This window comes from Cupressus sempervirens, chromosome 11 (genome assembly GCF_028749045.1).
Source record: "Cupressus sempervirens isolate cs-2001-9-10 chromosome 11, ASM2874904v1, whole genome shotgun sequence".
In the NCBI taxonomy this organism is placed as follows: domain Eukaryota; kingdom Viridiplantae; phylum Streptophyta; class Pinopsida; order Cupressales; family Cupressaceae; genus Cupressus; species Cupressus sempervirens.
The window spans coordinates 30,694,916-30,711,188 of record NC_143128.1 but is presented as its reverse complement, the minus strand read 5'-3'; the positions used below and the strand labels follow the sequence as shown (position 1 = coordinate 30,711,188).

Sequence of the window (16,273 nt, the reverse complement as noted above, 5' to 3'; positions counted from 1 at the left end):
GACCATCATCACTTGAACTAGCTTCTTCGATAGATTTAGGAATCTACTGCTATCTCATCTGCTTCCTGATGTTATCTACTTTTTCTTTCTTTTCATCTTTAACTCTACCTATATTCATGAAATTCTTAGCTATATGACCAAGTTTAGTACATGTGTAACATCTTATGGTAGTATCTTTTCTTCTCAAGTGATGCCTAGCACAATTTATGCTAGTGTGTCCATATTCTCCATAGTATTGACATCTACACCAAGTATTGTAGTCCCAACCAAATATTGCCTTTACAAATTGTTCAGCTAGATTGAATGGTTTATATCTACATTTAGATGCCTTGTGACCTTGTTTCTTGCATTTTTGACAATTTCCTTCATACTTTGGTTTCTCCTTGCATTCATTAGCTTTATAACCATGCTGACTGCAATTGTAGCATTTTCCATTGAATTTTGCCTTTCCATTACTCAAACATTTGTTTGATGTATGACCTATCTTACCACAAGAATTGCAAGTAGGTCTTTGATTCCTTTGAGCACCTTTTTTGGAGGATTCACCTTCTTCTTTGTATCCAAGTCCTATTTTATCCTTTTGTCTATAAATATTTTTGTCATTTTGCTGATTCAATTGATCCATGTCTACTTGGGGTTTCATTATTCTTTCATTTAGTTGCTTTTTAGAATTTAGATCAACTTTTATCCTTTCATTGATTTTCTTTTTAGTGTATAAGTCATTCCTTAACCTTTCATTTTTATATCTCAGACTCATGATTTCTTCATTTGCATTGGAGAGATGATTGATAAGACTTTCTTGCTGAAGGGATTGATTTTGAATTTCTTTGTTCCTTACCTCCAAGTCTTCTTTTTCCTTATTTCTCTTTCTGAGATTTCACACAATCTTATTGACTAAATTTCTTGTTCTCTTTTCAATTTTCTTAGCTCTTCTTACAGGAAACCATTCGTTCTTTGATTACATCATTTGATTCATCTGAACTGCTTGAGGGGAAAAAGTATTCAATATTCTCTTCAATATACTAGCAATCATCCATTTGATTTGCAAGTTCTTTCCTTCTTTTTAGGGATTGGGAAAGATGCTTCAATAAATAAATTTGTCAAGTCTGAATATCTCCATTCTCCTTGATCTTTGCTCAAGCTATCAAACTTTATCATGAGAACCACAATGCTCAGATACCAATTGTTGGAAATAATCAAGACTAGCTAGGTTACTAAGAGGGGAGGTGTGAATCAATAACCTCAAAACTTTTGAACAAATTCAACACTTAACAACATAATCCATTTATCATTAATTAATCTACTGCATGCACACAAAACACTTTGAACGCAATATTTGGTGACCCAAAAACCTTCCAAATAGAAAGTAAAACTAGGGTGGGGATGATACCCAAAAAACTTTAATACTATAGTATAAAGTTAGATTATTAAGGCTTACAATGATCACTGCTAATGATCTGCACTATTAAGAGCAATTAGGACTGCTAGATCCACCCTGTTAGAGGTTTTACAAACATATAATGAAGTATGCACTTGGTAAAGAGATTTAAGAAAAGACTGTTAAGTCTACCGTGTTAAAGGATTTGAAGTTGATTCACCTATTAGGATGAAATAGTACATCTTAATTACAACTTGAATTCCTGATTAAGATCCTTGAAGTACTGATCACCTCTTTGTGATAGATGAAACTTGACTACTCTTAATTTGACCTTGCAATACACTTTTCTTTTCTGCTAATTCACATTCACATTCTCATGCATTAAAACATTATTGCTACTAGAATTGGGTATGATACAATAAATTACATATATACCAACCCAATTCTCATAATTACAAGGTTGACCAATACAAAAGTTAACACCAATATTATTGAGTCAGCCCAAATGTAGAAACTCAGTTTCTGAAAGGTGAATTGTTGACTTTATGATACATAGTGTCCACTGCATTACTCAACATTGTCATGCACTTGATAGAAGTAGAGGCTTGATTGATACTAATCAATTCAATGTAGTTTCAAACTCATTATACACTGGAGACTCAGTAGATACTATGTCACTCAGTAGAAATTGAATTCCATGTTTACCATGCTTGCACTCGATAAACACTAACCATCCCATCACTTAGTTAACACCAGCTTCACATCACATGAACTAATGACTTGGTAGACACTATGAAGCTTGGAAACCATTGAAATTCTTGGTAAGAACTAAACTACTTAGTCAGAACTGCTAGACTTCACACTACCTGTATTCACTTGGTAACCACTTGGAATGCTCGGTATGAACTGTGAAACTTGATAACCATTGAATTTCTCAAAAAACACTAGAGATTGATCAAAGAGCTCAGTAACCAAACACAATTTGAATAAGTTTTGTTACTAATAACAAACATGAATTAGTTCCAACATGTTCAAGGCAGAGGAAATACCGACACTACTATTATAGACATGTTGAGATAGATTGTAGCCAGATTGGATGCTATGGAGACAACTCATAGGAGAGGAGAACATCTTGATGATGTGAGTGATTATGAAGAAATAAAACAAAACCATAATCCAAAACCTAAAGAAGATCAAGATGAGGAAAGATTATTAAGAGTATTGTCTAGGGCACATTCAAAGCCTATTGTAGAAGTTGTTCCTTATGGCAAAAAATTGGACACTAATGCCGTGTTGAATTGGATCTCTAATACAAAGAAGTTATTTGATTTTGAAAATAATCCTAATAATAGGAGGGTAAAAATTGTAGTCACTAGGTTGAAAGGTCATGCTTTAGTGTAGTGGGAGAATTTTCAAATTGATAGACAAAGGAGAGGAAAGAAGAAGATCAAGACTTGGCTCAAAATGGTGAAAAAGGTGAAGAAAATGTTCCTTCCTATTGATTTCCAAGTTAACATGTTGAGAAAGATATAAAATTTGAGACAAAAGGACATGTGTGTGAAGGAGTATATTGAGGAATTTGATAGATTGGACATTAGATCTAGACATGTAGATGATGAGGTTGAGAAAGTTGCAAGGTATTTCAATGGATTGAGATATTGAATTCAAGATGAAATAAGTTTTGTTAAACTATAAAGCGTGGAAGAAGCATATTAATATGCCATGAAAGATGAGGAGATATTGAAAAAGAAACATGAACAAAGATAAAGAGGTAGAGGTGGTTGATTCTAGAGAGGTAGAGGTAGATCTTATGGACAAGGTGGTAGATCTTATAATTTTGTGCAAAATTAGGGAAAATCTGAATGGAAAAATAATGACAAAAGCTAGATCAAAAGAATGTGGCAATTCTTATTGAGGAGGTACTAGTTCTTACCGAGGAAGAGGTAATTATTATTATAGAGGTGGTTTTTGTGGTAATGATTTTAGATGTGGTAAATAAGGGCATAGATCCTCTAGTGAGAATGAATAGCATAACATAAATTCTATGATTCAAGGAGACCTTGAGGGCTCACCAAGTGCACCTGAGGCTAGAGAAAATCTTATGGTGACAAGAACTTTTTATAATAAGGGAATTGATGACGAACTTTTCCTATGGAGAAGTCTTTTCAAGACCAAATGTAAGATGGTTGAAAAATGCTACAAGGTGATCATTAATAGTAGAAGTTCAACAAATTTGGCATCAAAGGAACTTTTTACAAAGTTGCAATTATACAAGTTGAAGCATCCTAAACCCTATCATGTTTCATGGATCAAGAATGAACATAAGATATTGGTAAGTGAACAATGTATTATGAAGTTCAAGATTGGCAATTAGTTTTATGAAGTTCTATGTGATGTTATGCCTATGGATTGTTGTCATATTCTATTGGGTAGACCTCATAAATATGATAGATATACTACACATGATGGAAAACTGAATCAATATACTCTTTGGGTGAATGAGAGAAAAAAAGTATTGTTGCCTTTGATTGAAAGTCAATATGAGCTTAACTGTACTACTATTCGAGTTTGTGTGGTCAATGGAAAGCAATTTGAAAAGGAAATGAAGAAGAATAAAATCTATTTTTTCATAATTCTAGGAAGACTGAGTTGTGCTAGTAATAACTAAGTGACATAGGTTAGTTGTAATTGAGTGATAGAAAGTAGTGATGATCGAGTGATAGATAGTGACAATTGAGTGATAGAAGAAGCTAGTGGTATTAACTAAGTGCTAGTAGAAATTGTAAGTTTATTGAATGAGGATAAAGATATTGTTATAGAGGATATACCTAATGGTTTACTACTAGTAAGAAGTATAAGTCATTGTATGGACCTAATTCCTGGAGCTACTTTGCTGAACAAAGCACCATATAGATTGACACCTACAAAGAATGAAGAACTTAACAGAAAAGTGCATGAGTTTTTGCAAAAAGGTTTGATCAAAGAAAGTTTGAGTCCATATGTTGTACCTACTATATTAGCACCTAAGTGTTAGTTTGTGGTGACTGATCAGAGAAGTACTATACATACTTTACAAAAATTTTTGCTCCTATTTTATCAAGCCTTATTTAGAAAGGCATATTGTAACCCTAAAGTGGTAATATATCATATAAGACAACTTAGGGTTAGGTATTGGTGGAAAGTGATCTATAATGAGATAGGTTGTTCTTGTGGTGGTATTAAGCTATAAGGGCTTGTACTATAATCACTAGATAATAAGAAAGGTTGGAGGACTATGTAGGTGGACCTAGCCCAAGTTTTGGGTGAACCACATTAAATCTATGTATTATCTGTGTTCTTATGGTTTTCTTCTTTTATTTCTACATTTAATTATTTATTCATATATTGTTTAGAATTTGTCAAATCCTAACACTAAGAAGAGTGGAGAATGGAGAATGTGTACTAATTCTAGACATATTAACAAGATCACAATGAAATATAGGTTTCCTATGCTAAGGATGAATGACATAATGGATTGTTTGAGTGGAGAGAAGTATTTTACCAAGATTGATTTAAAGAGTGGTTATCGTTAGATCTAAATCAGAGAAGGTGATGAATGGAAGACTACTTTCAAGACAAAACATGGTTTTTATCAATGTTTGGTTATGCCTTTTGGTTTGACTAATGCACCTAGTACTTTCATGAGGTTGATGAATGAAGATCTCAAGAGATTTTTGGGTAAGTTTGTGATTATTTATTTGGATGATATTATGATATTCAATAAGACTAAGGAAGAACATATTGAGCATGTTATACAAGTATTGCAGAGATTGAAAGAGGCAAAATTGATGATTAACTTTAAAAAGAGTTCTTTTATGCAAGAGAAGATTATGTATTTGGGATTTGTAATTTTAGCTGATGGTTTGAGAATGGATCTTGAGAAGGTTAAAGCAATTTTGGAATGGCCTACACTTGAGAGTTGAGGTGAGGTAAGATCATTTCATGGATTGGCTAGTTTCTACAAAAAGTTTATAAAGAATTTTAGTTCTATTTGTAATGCTATGACTGAGATAATGTGAGGAGATCAAAAGGATTTTAAGTGGACACATGGAGCTAGTAAGAGTTTTGAGACTTTGAAAAAAAAGGTTGTTGAGTTACCTATATTATCTTTGCCTAATTTGAATAAGGTATTTCAAGTTGAATGTGATGCTAGTGGTAGTGCAATAGGAACTATGTTGAGTCAAGAAGGTAAACATGTTGCTTTCTTTAGTGAAAAGTTGAATGATGCTAAAAGGAAGTATTCTATATATGATTAAGAGTTTTATGATATTGTGTAAGCCTTGAAAAAGTGGAGACATAATTTGATTCTTAACAAGTTTGTGTTGTATATTGATCATAAAGCTTTACCGTATTTGGAAAGTCAACATAAGTTGAATCAAAGACATATGAAGTGGGTTGAGTACTTGCAGAGTTCACATTTGTAATTAAGCATAAGAGTGGAGTTTCTAACCAAGTTGATGATGAATTGAGCATAAGACACTCTTTTTTGACCAAGATGAAGGTTGAAGTTGTTGGTTTTGATGAAATGAGAGAGTTGTATAATATTGACCCAAATTTTTCTGAGGCGTGGAGATAGTGCAGAGAACTAAATCTATCAGATCACATGAGTAAGTATGACAAGTAATTCATTCAAGAAGGTATGGTTTTCAAAGGAATTTAATTATGTATACCAAGAAGTCTTATGCGACTTAATTTGATTAAGGAAACACACTATGGAGGTTTGGCTAGACATTTTGGGATTGATAAGACATTGAGTTTGCTGAAGGATAGGTATTATTGGCCATAGATATATAAGGATGTTCAGAAGTTTGTTAGGAGTTGTGGAATTTGTCAAGTTAAAAAAGGAGTAAATCAAAATACTAGTTTTTATACACCTATTTTTGTTCCTGAGAAACCTTGGAGTGACATCAATATGGATTTTGTTCTTGGATTACCTAAAACAACAAGAGGGTATGATTCCATATTTGTTGTTGTGGATAAATTTTCTAAAATGGCACATTTCATACCATGTAAGAAGATATAATATGCTATGCATATTGCTAATATTTTCTTCAAAGAAACTATTAGATTGCATGGATTACCAAAAATTATTATTTCTAATAGAGTCAATAAGTTTATTGGTTATTTTTGGAGGACTTTGTGGAAGAATATGGGTACTGAGTTGAGATTTAGTTCTACATTCCATCCATAGACAGATGGATAGAAAAATGTTGTGAATAAAATCTTGGGTAATTTGTTGAGATGTTTAGATGGAGATAATCCGAGTAATTGGGATATGATATTGGCACAAGATGAGTTTGCATATAATAATTTTGTGAATAGAAGTATATGAAAAACACCTTTTGAGATTGTTACTAGAATGTAGCCTAGAGGTATATCATATTTAAGGGATGTTGCTGGTGAAGAGAAGAGAAGTGCTGAAGTGGAAGAATTTTCTAGTTTTATGAAGTTTTTGCATGAGGAAGTGAAGTTGAAGTTGGAAAAAAGTAATCATAACTATAAGAAGAATGTTGATAAGTCTAGAAGAGATCATATTTTTGAAGTTGATGATGAGGTGATGACTCATTTGAAGAAAGAAATATTTCCTACTGGAACATACATTAAGATAAAAATGAAGAAGTTTGGACTTTGTAAAATCTTGAAGAAATTTGTTACTATTAACACTTATGAAGTTGAGTTACCTGTTGACATGGATATATCTCCTATATTCAATGTTTTTGATTTGTATGAGTATCATAAGTTAGATGATGAAGTTTTTGTGTCAAATGACTATCCCAAGAAGAAGATTGAAGAGGTTGAACAAATATTGGATTAGATAGTTGGTAAAATCAAAAGAAGAAAATATTACTATGAATATTTGGTGAAGTGGAAGAACATACTGGTTGAAGATGCTACATGGATTTCTAAATCTGAGTTGTACTCAACTCAAGTTGTGACACTTGAATGATTTAGGAGAATTTTTTTTTTTCTACCTTGGCTACCTGATGTAGGAGCATCTTGGGTTGATGTGTTATCCTTCTCATCTATGTTCATTCTACCAGTTTCTACTGAGTTGTAGTCATTGCTGAGTTGTAGGCATTGTTGATTGCTAGTAATTATTCAATATTGACTGAGTTGTTCAGTGTTGGTTGAGCTATCCAATGTTGATCAAGCTATCTATTGTTGGCAAGGCTATCCAACATTAGGCAAGCTATCTAGTGTTGACCATGTTGGAAATGTAGTATAGACTAGGTGACTAAGAGGGGGAGGGGGTGAATCAGGAGCCAATAAAACTTGTATTTTAATTCACCATTTAAAACCTCATAATACAATATGATCCAATTGCATAAATGAAAGATTAAAAATAATAAAAAATTCATAACACTTGACACAATATTTGGTAACCCATAAACCTTCAAATAGAAAGTAAAACTAGGGTGGGGATGATACCCATAAGCTTTATCAATGAAGTATAAATTTAGCCTATTAAAGCTTACAATTGATCACTTCTAGTGATACTGTTAGGAGAAATAAAGACTATTAGGTCCACCTTGTGAAAGGATTTACAACCTAAAATGAAGTATGCACTCAATTAGGAGATTTGGAAAAGACTATTAAGCCCACCTTGTTAGAGGATTTGATTAATGCACCTATTAGGATGAATTAGTGGCTGATCTTTGATCTGCAACTCAATTTTCTGAATGTGATTCCTTTGAAATACAATGATCACTTGACTATGATAGATAAGACTCTTCTTTTCCTTATATTTCTTGTAGCCTTCTTAATTCACATCATACTAATTCTTGCTTGATCCACTTCAATTTTTTGAATATGATAAGATGTATTACATATATAAAAATCCAATAAATTACCTTCTAAAGTTAGCTACAATACCTAATCCAAAAAACCTTCACTAAGTTGGCTTATTGCTATAACTTAGGTTCCAAAGACCACTCAAGTGATATTCTAACACTCAAAAATACTGTCAACTTGGAAAACTTTGGAATTCATTTGAAATTGGTGCTTGGTCCACATTGATCACTCTAGAGTAACATGAACTTGGTTAGCATTGGGTGACTTGGTGAATACTGAAGAACTTGGGAGACTTAGTTGACATTGAAGCTTGGTCAACACTACCTTCATTCTTCTTCATTAACATATTGTAGCTTGATAGTCATTGATAAACTTGGTAAACACTACAAAACTTGGTTAACTCTAAAATATTCATTGATTATACTGATGAGCTTGGTAGCAACTAATATCTACTTCTATAGCTCAGTAGACTCTGCTACACTCAAGAGACTCGTCTTTCTGCTTATGGAGCTCAGTAGCAATTGTAATCAACTGATTAAGTGTTAAGTCACTAATTAACAAATGATTTAACTCTAATGCCAACAATATCTAGTGATAAAAACTTTTATCATAAAAAAAATTTGAATACTCAAAGTATAAGTCAAAACTCCCCATATCAACATATATGGGTCTGTAACTCAGTTTTGACTGCTATCTGCTACTCGGTAAACTTTGACTTTATTTTTGGTCTTTCAAAATTATTTTTGTAAACATACTCTCTGTTATGTATATACATCTCTCTTACTATACATATATTTCCTTCTTGTATATATACATTCTCCTTGATTTTACTTATGATATACATATGATATACATATGATATACATTCTCCCTTGATTTTGACACAAATGCCAAAATTTCATAATTACAAGGTAACACCAAAATGTGAAAGAAAATAAATGTATACCTTCAAAAGTATGGACATTGTCTTTTCCTAATTCCCTTCTAAAACTTTTAAATTGTGCAAAGCTATCTATACCTCTATTGATAGTTCCATCATGTGATCAACAATTGAGAAATTGTTGTCATGGATCAATATTTTGACATGTGCAGTATGTTTTTGCACTGTATCCATGTTGGGAAGTATCATGCCCTAAATTTATGCTAGTTTTTAATTTATCCTTGCTTCTTCCCTAAAAAATTCTTCATGTAGATCTGTTAGATATCTAATTTTCACAAAATATGCAAAACTATTGCTAGGATCAAGTGACAACTAATGTACACTTGCCTTTATATGAGTATCTATCTTAGACAACTTACCCTTTACTTCCTTAAATTTTATGTGTCACTCAACTTCATAGATAAAGTAACAACATTATTTATAGAATTTTAAAAAGAAACAAGGATGGTGGACAATTCCACTTGATCAAAGGCTATTTTTTGAGCCATTTTCTCCAAAACTTTCTTTTCAAATTTCCTTTCTTCCCTCTACAAAATTTTTTCTTGTCCACACAATTCCTCATTAAACTTATGAACTACTTCAACAAGTTGATCCAAAATTTGTTTCTTTTCATCAAAATTAATACTCAGCTCATTAATAGATATGGCCTTAATATCTTCAAGAACTTGATTTTTCTTTTTCTTCTCTTCTCTAAGATTTTGCTGTCCGACCCTTCTCTTCCATAGCTCACCAAGGGTATCTATTTGATTAGGGGTTAGATTGGAAAGATTCCAATTTGTTACTATAATATCTTCCTCTAGATCAATTTCCTCAATAGAGGCTTCTACCTCTTTACCATTTTCAACAGAAGGAATAATTTCCTTTCCTTTTCTCAAGACTTTAGTGCTCAGTTGAGGCTTAACCTCAATTGTCATTTCACTTTCAATAGTAGAAACAATATAAATTGTAGTAGAAATAACACTAATAGTAGGAATACTTGTAGTAACTTGCCAAGACTCAGTTTTTCATATTGCTAAGATGATTGGAGCCTATTGCTCAGTAGATGAAGTGATAGGAATGACACTCATCATTGCACTTAGTACAATTGCTCCAATAGTCAATTGGATGTTTGGTAAAATAATGTTTACCTCAACTGAATCAATAGTAGCCTTCTTTGAGCTAGGTTTCACTAAGGCTTTTCTTAGAGAGTGTGGAAGGGAGGCCATTACCTCTATTGCAATCTTCTTTGGATATGAGCCTTCAATACTTTGGATGTTAGGAAGATCTCCACTTGCACTTTGATCCTCTTGATCCTCTTCATCATTGACTTCTTCATCCACATTATCAATTTCATCAATTTCATCATCATTTATCTCGTCATCATCTTTCTCAACATCATCTATTTGCACAACCTCCTCAATAGGTTTATGAAATCCATAAATGTTCTTCCGTGCACTTATGTTAGACTTCACAATTGATTCAATATCTTTTGACAGAATCAAGAATGCATTGAATTTGGTGGTTAACTTTTGTTCATTCTTCTTCAATGACTTCTTGACTTCCTTCTTAGAAAAGTTGTCTCAAGGTTTGTTCTTTGATGTCCCTAACAACATTTAATGTAATGTCCCAATGATGTGTTACTATCTTCAATAGGATATCAAGAACTTTCTTTGTTAGTTCTTCTAGGGAGTATTTCCACTTAGCCATTTTAGCCACTAAGGCTTCTTCAACTAGTTTCTACTCTTCCTTAGTTCTTGTTTCATACTTCAAAAATTTGAAATTAGACATATCTCCACTATTTTGAATTCTTTTCAGTCTTTGTTCAAAGGTGAGGGTTGATTTTTGAATGTCATGTGCTGATCTTCATCATCATCATCATCACCCAATTTGAGTTTCTTCTTAGATTTTGCAGATTGCCTGGTGAATATAGCAGGGGAGCACTTTTTTGGCCTTGTTATTGTAACCTTCCCTTTCTTCTTGGGAGGCTCCTCCTCTTTAGATTCTTCTTCCTCTACATGCTCCTCTTCTCCTTCCTCTTCTTCATCATCATCTTCCTTGCCTTCTATTAGCAGAAGAGGGGAGCTAGATGATTTGGTCTCTTTTATAATTTTCTCCTTTTTCTTTCTTCCTCTTTTCATAGCTCGAGGGAGCTTGATTTCCCAATAAATCCTAGCCATGGCTTCTTCATAGGTACTGAAATATGTTGCCTTGGGGTCCACTGACTCATTTATAAGAGCTTCAATTATATCTTTTGTATCATCAATGTTAACCTCATACCCAAGAGGCTTCGCACATGCTATCCTTGGCCTAACTGCTTGTAAATGTACTTTGTCACAATCCACAAGGAAACAAATATCTTGGTCATAGTCTTCAATTAGATTCTTGGGAATTTTGTATGTACTTTTCATTTTCTCCTTAAAAGTCTCAAAGTATGCATCCATTATGCCTTAAAAATTCTCTCCCATTTCTACTATGAACTCATTGATCTTATATATAATGGGTGTATCCTTCTTCTGTGCCACATTACCTTTGGAAGGGAAAATTTTTTGAAAATAAAAGAGTAAGTAGGTTAAAGAAGATCCAAACTTAAAAGTATTATTGTTTGATGACCAGATTCTCTCCATATTTTTGCTATGTTGGTTGTGTTGTAGCTCAAGAAGGTCAAAAGACAAGTTTTTCTTCACAACTTTGTAAGCTAGGTCAATGGCTTCACACAGAATGTTGTTTAGATGAATTGAGCTATAGATTTTGTGAGAAATCACATGTATACCAAATTTGATCTCCATATATGCAACTCCCTTCAACTTCATACCTTTGCCATCCCATTCGGCAAGAGTTTTCTTTGCAAGTTCAACTTGACCTAGGGCTTTGGTAGTTTTTGATTTGTGTTTTAGATAGATAACCCTACGATTCTATGAATAATATTTTTAGTGATCTAAATGGGTTGATCTAGCCATAAATGTATGTCGTGAACTTGAATTAGAATGAATCTAACCCACTTCCCTTGAAAATTTCTTAGCATGTGTAGGATATGCGTCAAACCCTTCTTTTCCAAATGCTTATGCTCAAGTTTCAAACTCCTATCCACACAAAGGTCATTATATGCCTGCTTAAACTCTAGGGTTCCTAATTCTTAGATAGAAATATGATAGAATGACCAAATATCATTAATTAGAAGTACCATAGGAGGAATTTGGGATTGAGCTTCAACTGGGCCAAGTACCATTAATACATTGCACAATAGTTATCTTGGTGACAAGCTATGCAACTCTGTTAAGTCTTCAACACTCAGAAGATACCTTTGACTTGGTAAAGTCTATAACTTGATAGGGTCTTCAACTCAGTAGAGTCTTCAACTTGGCAAGAACTCTAATCTTGCCATCTATATCCAAGCTTAGTTAGGTCTTGCAACTTGACCATGCTCGGTAAGGCCTTAAGACATAACTTCAACTGCTATTCTAACTTGATGACCCCAATGCATCTAAAATGTTGATTTGGACATTTTTCTTATTGATTGGAACTAATATGAGATATCTCCTTAGAATCATAGTTCTAGTAATCTCCATGGCTAACTAGTTTGAAATGTTTGAGTACCCAACTCATTGACTTGGGTGTCAATATTTTTATGACTTTGGATTTCATTCTCTAGAGATTTCTTTACCTATTGCTACCTTATTTGACTTTTGATATTGTCAGCTTTTGCTTTCTTTTCATCTTTAACTCTTCCTTAGTTCATATAGTTCTTGGAAAGATGTCCAAGTTTTGTACATATAAAACATCTCTTTATAGTGTCTCTCTTCCTCGTGTGATGTTTTATGAAATTTTCTCCAATGTGCCCATGCTCACCACAATAGTGACATTTGCATCATGTGTTGTAATCCCAACCAAATATAGCTTTGACAATTTGTTCTATTGGGTTCTATTTCTTGGTATTGCATTCTCAAGATTCATGTCCTTGTTTGTTGCAATTGAAACACTTTCCTTCAAACTTAAATTTTTCCATGCATTCACTTGCTCTATGTCCAGGTTTGTTACAACTTTAACACTTTCCATTGAATCTTTGTTTTCCATTACTCCAACACTTGGTTTTCCATGAAAATAGGTCCCTTCTGGGTTTTTCTGCCAAGTCTCATTAACACCAGCGCTTCCTCAACACGAGTCTTTCATGGTCATTCGGTTGATTCCCACCCGGCTTAGATTCCTGTAGCCATCAATGATACATACAAAACTTTTGACAACATCTATTCATATTTATTAATTTATAAGAAAAGTATCAATTATTCAACTAACGGTTCCACAATCTTTCAGCTATAGGAAAACCTATCCATGTTAAGCATACATGAAGAAAGACTTAACAAAATGAACCCTTTTTAAACATAATATCAACTATCATTTTCATGCAGCAACTTCATTAAAAGGTTCAAAATACTAGGCTTAAAAGATGATAAGTTTCCACAAGATATAGTCAAATGTTCATAAAAATGGTCAAAAATCATCTATTATTTTGTGCCATCATTTCCCCCCTAACCACTCTAATGCTGGTCCCTTTAGCATTCACAAGTTCCTAATCTGTATTCGCATCCTAAGGTCACTGGGAAGCTTCTCTCCTGACTCATGAGCCCTGTAGTTGAAGTATCCATGGTTTTGTTTCAATCTTTCCCATTTTTTTTCCTCATGGTTTAGGTTGTAATCAGCGAATGATTAAATTTTTTCAAGCATGGGATGTAGCAAAATAGGTGGTTGAAAGCGAAGAGGAACCCAATAGCTTTTCTTATTCCTAGCCATTGTCACATACCTAGTCATTCTGTAAGTGGCCAATTCCAAGTTTTTAGGTGAGTGTAACTCCCTTGTCTTCAGATCTTCTAATAACTAAATCCACCTCTAAGTAGAGGCTCTTATGGGTTTAGGAGCAATGATAGAACAATGCCACTCTAAGTCTAGGAATGCCTGTTCTCAAATGGGATGAATTTTAGCAACACCACTTGGGTTATTGTTAACAGAGAGCTAGTCAAAGAAAACTCTATGAGTATTTTGCACGTCAAGATGAATGTATAACGGTTCCAACATTTCCTTTTCCCTGTATGGAGTAGCCTAACTTTCTCAACTAATTTCATTTTGCATCCATGACACGATGGCTCTGAACTACACATCTCCCACATACAACAGTGAATTCCAATCTTTGTTATATGGTACTGTAAGATTATGGATGTACAATTCACAAAGAAGATTTTGGAGAGCCATTGAAACTAATTTAAATGCTACATAAAATTCTTGGGGTGTGTTCAAGGAAGGATTCAACCACCGAATAACCCAAGACAGTTGAAAATTGACCATTTTATCTTTTAAAAACAATGTATAAATAGGAGACAACGATCTGCAGCTCAAAAGTTTTGGAATGAGCTTTGTTACCTTAGTAACATGTTGTTGCAGGACCTTAATTTCATTATCTTTGTCTTCAATTTTCCATGCCTTTTCTTTAATGGTTTTGAGAAATTGTTTCCTTTCTAGATCCCAATTTTCTTTTTCCCACTAAAATTGCTGATAAACATTAAAGTTGGCTGATAGTTGAGTGAAAATATTAGGTGGTGAATGACACCAAATAATTGGATGATTGTAATCATCATGACTAGTGGAAGGATTGACACTTGGTCCAACAACATTGCTATCATCATCAGGTGGTTGATGAGTAATAGGACTGTCAATTCTTTCTTGTGGCACAGTAGCTATAGGAGAAGACACAATAGTCGATTTAACTTGGAATGTTTCCACAATTTCCTAAACTATTTCTTGAGCAGTCGACAGGTATTCTTCTGAAGGTAAATTATCATTTTCCTCCATTCATTGCTCAAACCCAGACACTGTTCTTTCCAAGGAATCCATATCACTACCAATATTGATAGGACTAACTAGTCTTTGGGGAATTTCCTCAAGATCACTATCGTGTTTAGGATTAGGTGCTGTGTACTCTGGTGACTATGCAAGTGTAGGTACTGGAGTTTCAACATCAAAAGGTGGTATAGGAGACTTAGTAGGTGGCATAAGAGCTTCAATTCTCAAATTTACCCGAGACATTCTGGTGACTTGTCGTGGAGTAGAAATTGGGGTAGAAATTGGTTTCTTTCCCTTATTGACAGTTTTCCCCTTTTCAAAATTAAGTGCAGTTTTGTGTGACAGGGAAGATACCTCCTCTGAACTTTCTTCTGCAAGAGCTGTGTAGGCCTTCCTCTTTTTGGAGATAGAGGCATTTGCGGGAGGAACTTTCCTTTTCACAACTTTTGGTTGGGATGTAGAAGCTGAAGCTTCTGAAGCTATTTTATATACCACTTTCCTAACTCCTACAACAATCTTCTCACATGTCCCCATTCCTTGCCCTCTAGACCCACTACTCTGAGGTCCAATTGGTTTTAATTTAGCAAAATCCTCCCATGTACCTAGGTGCCACCTAGTCAATTCCTTTTCAACCATGGCCCTAATTAAACAATGGTGGGACATTGACTAGGATTTTCCTTATCTTTTAACAATATTGTAGAGAAAGCTTTGAAGGTTCACAGGGTGATCACTATGTCGTAACCTAGTTAAAATTTTAAAATGCACAGCATGTAGATAAGAGTATCTTCCTTCATAAGTAAAATATCTTATAATGAATTTAGTAGGCTAGATAAATTACAGAAGGAGAGACAACTGCAAAGTACCTCACTTTTTATTCTCCTCCAACTGAGGGTCTCCATGCATTGAGAATTGTTCTTTTGCTGTCTACACGTCCATGTCTCCTGTCCATCGTTCCCCATTTGTGGGTAACCCAGTGACTTCTACAAACACTTCTTTATTGAATTCTATACGAATTCCTTTCATAGTAGCATACCCATCCCTCAACGTGTTGTGAAACTAAAGTGCAATTTCCTAGTCGAATTGCTTTAAATTGAGACAATACGCTAGCTAGCTTCATTCTTGAAATAGATTGCATGATGTAGGGTTCACCAACAAAACTTTGTGTTTTTTTGGTTCATGCTGTTGAGGCTCTCCACCCATTTAAAAAAAAAAATGCTACAACTTTACTGAAAGGGATTGAAAATGATTGAACATGGGGGCGAAGGTTGCTACATGGTTTCAACAATGGCTAAAATGGTGTTTGGAAATAAAACAAT

General features: G+C 33.9%; 1 pseudogene; it reads right to left on the bottom strand.

The window, feature by feature from the left end:
- Positions 1-15,491, bottom strand: part of LOC149528079 (14-3-3-like protein) — a 125,513-nt pseudogene extending 110,022 nt beyond the window's left edge.
- Between the last annotated feature and the right edge of the window lie 782 nt (positions 15,492-16,273).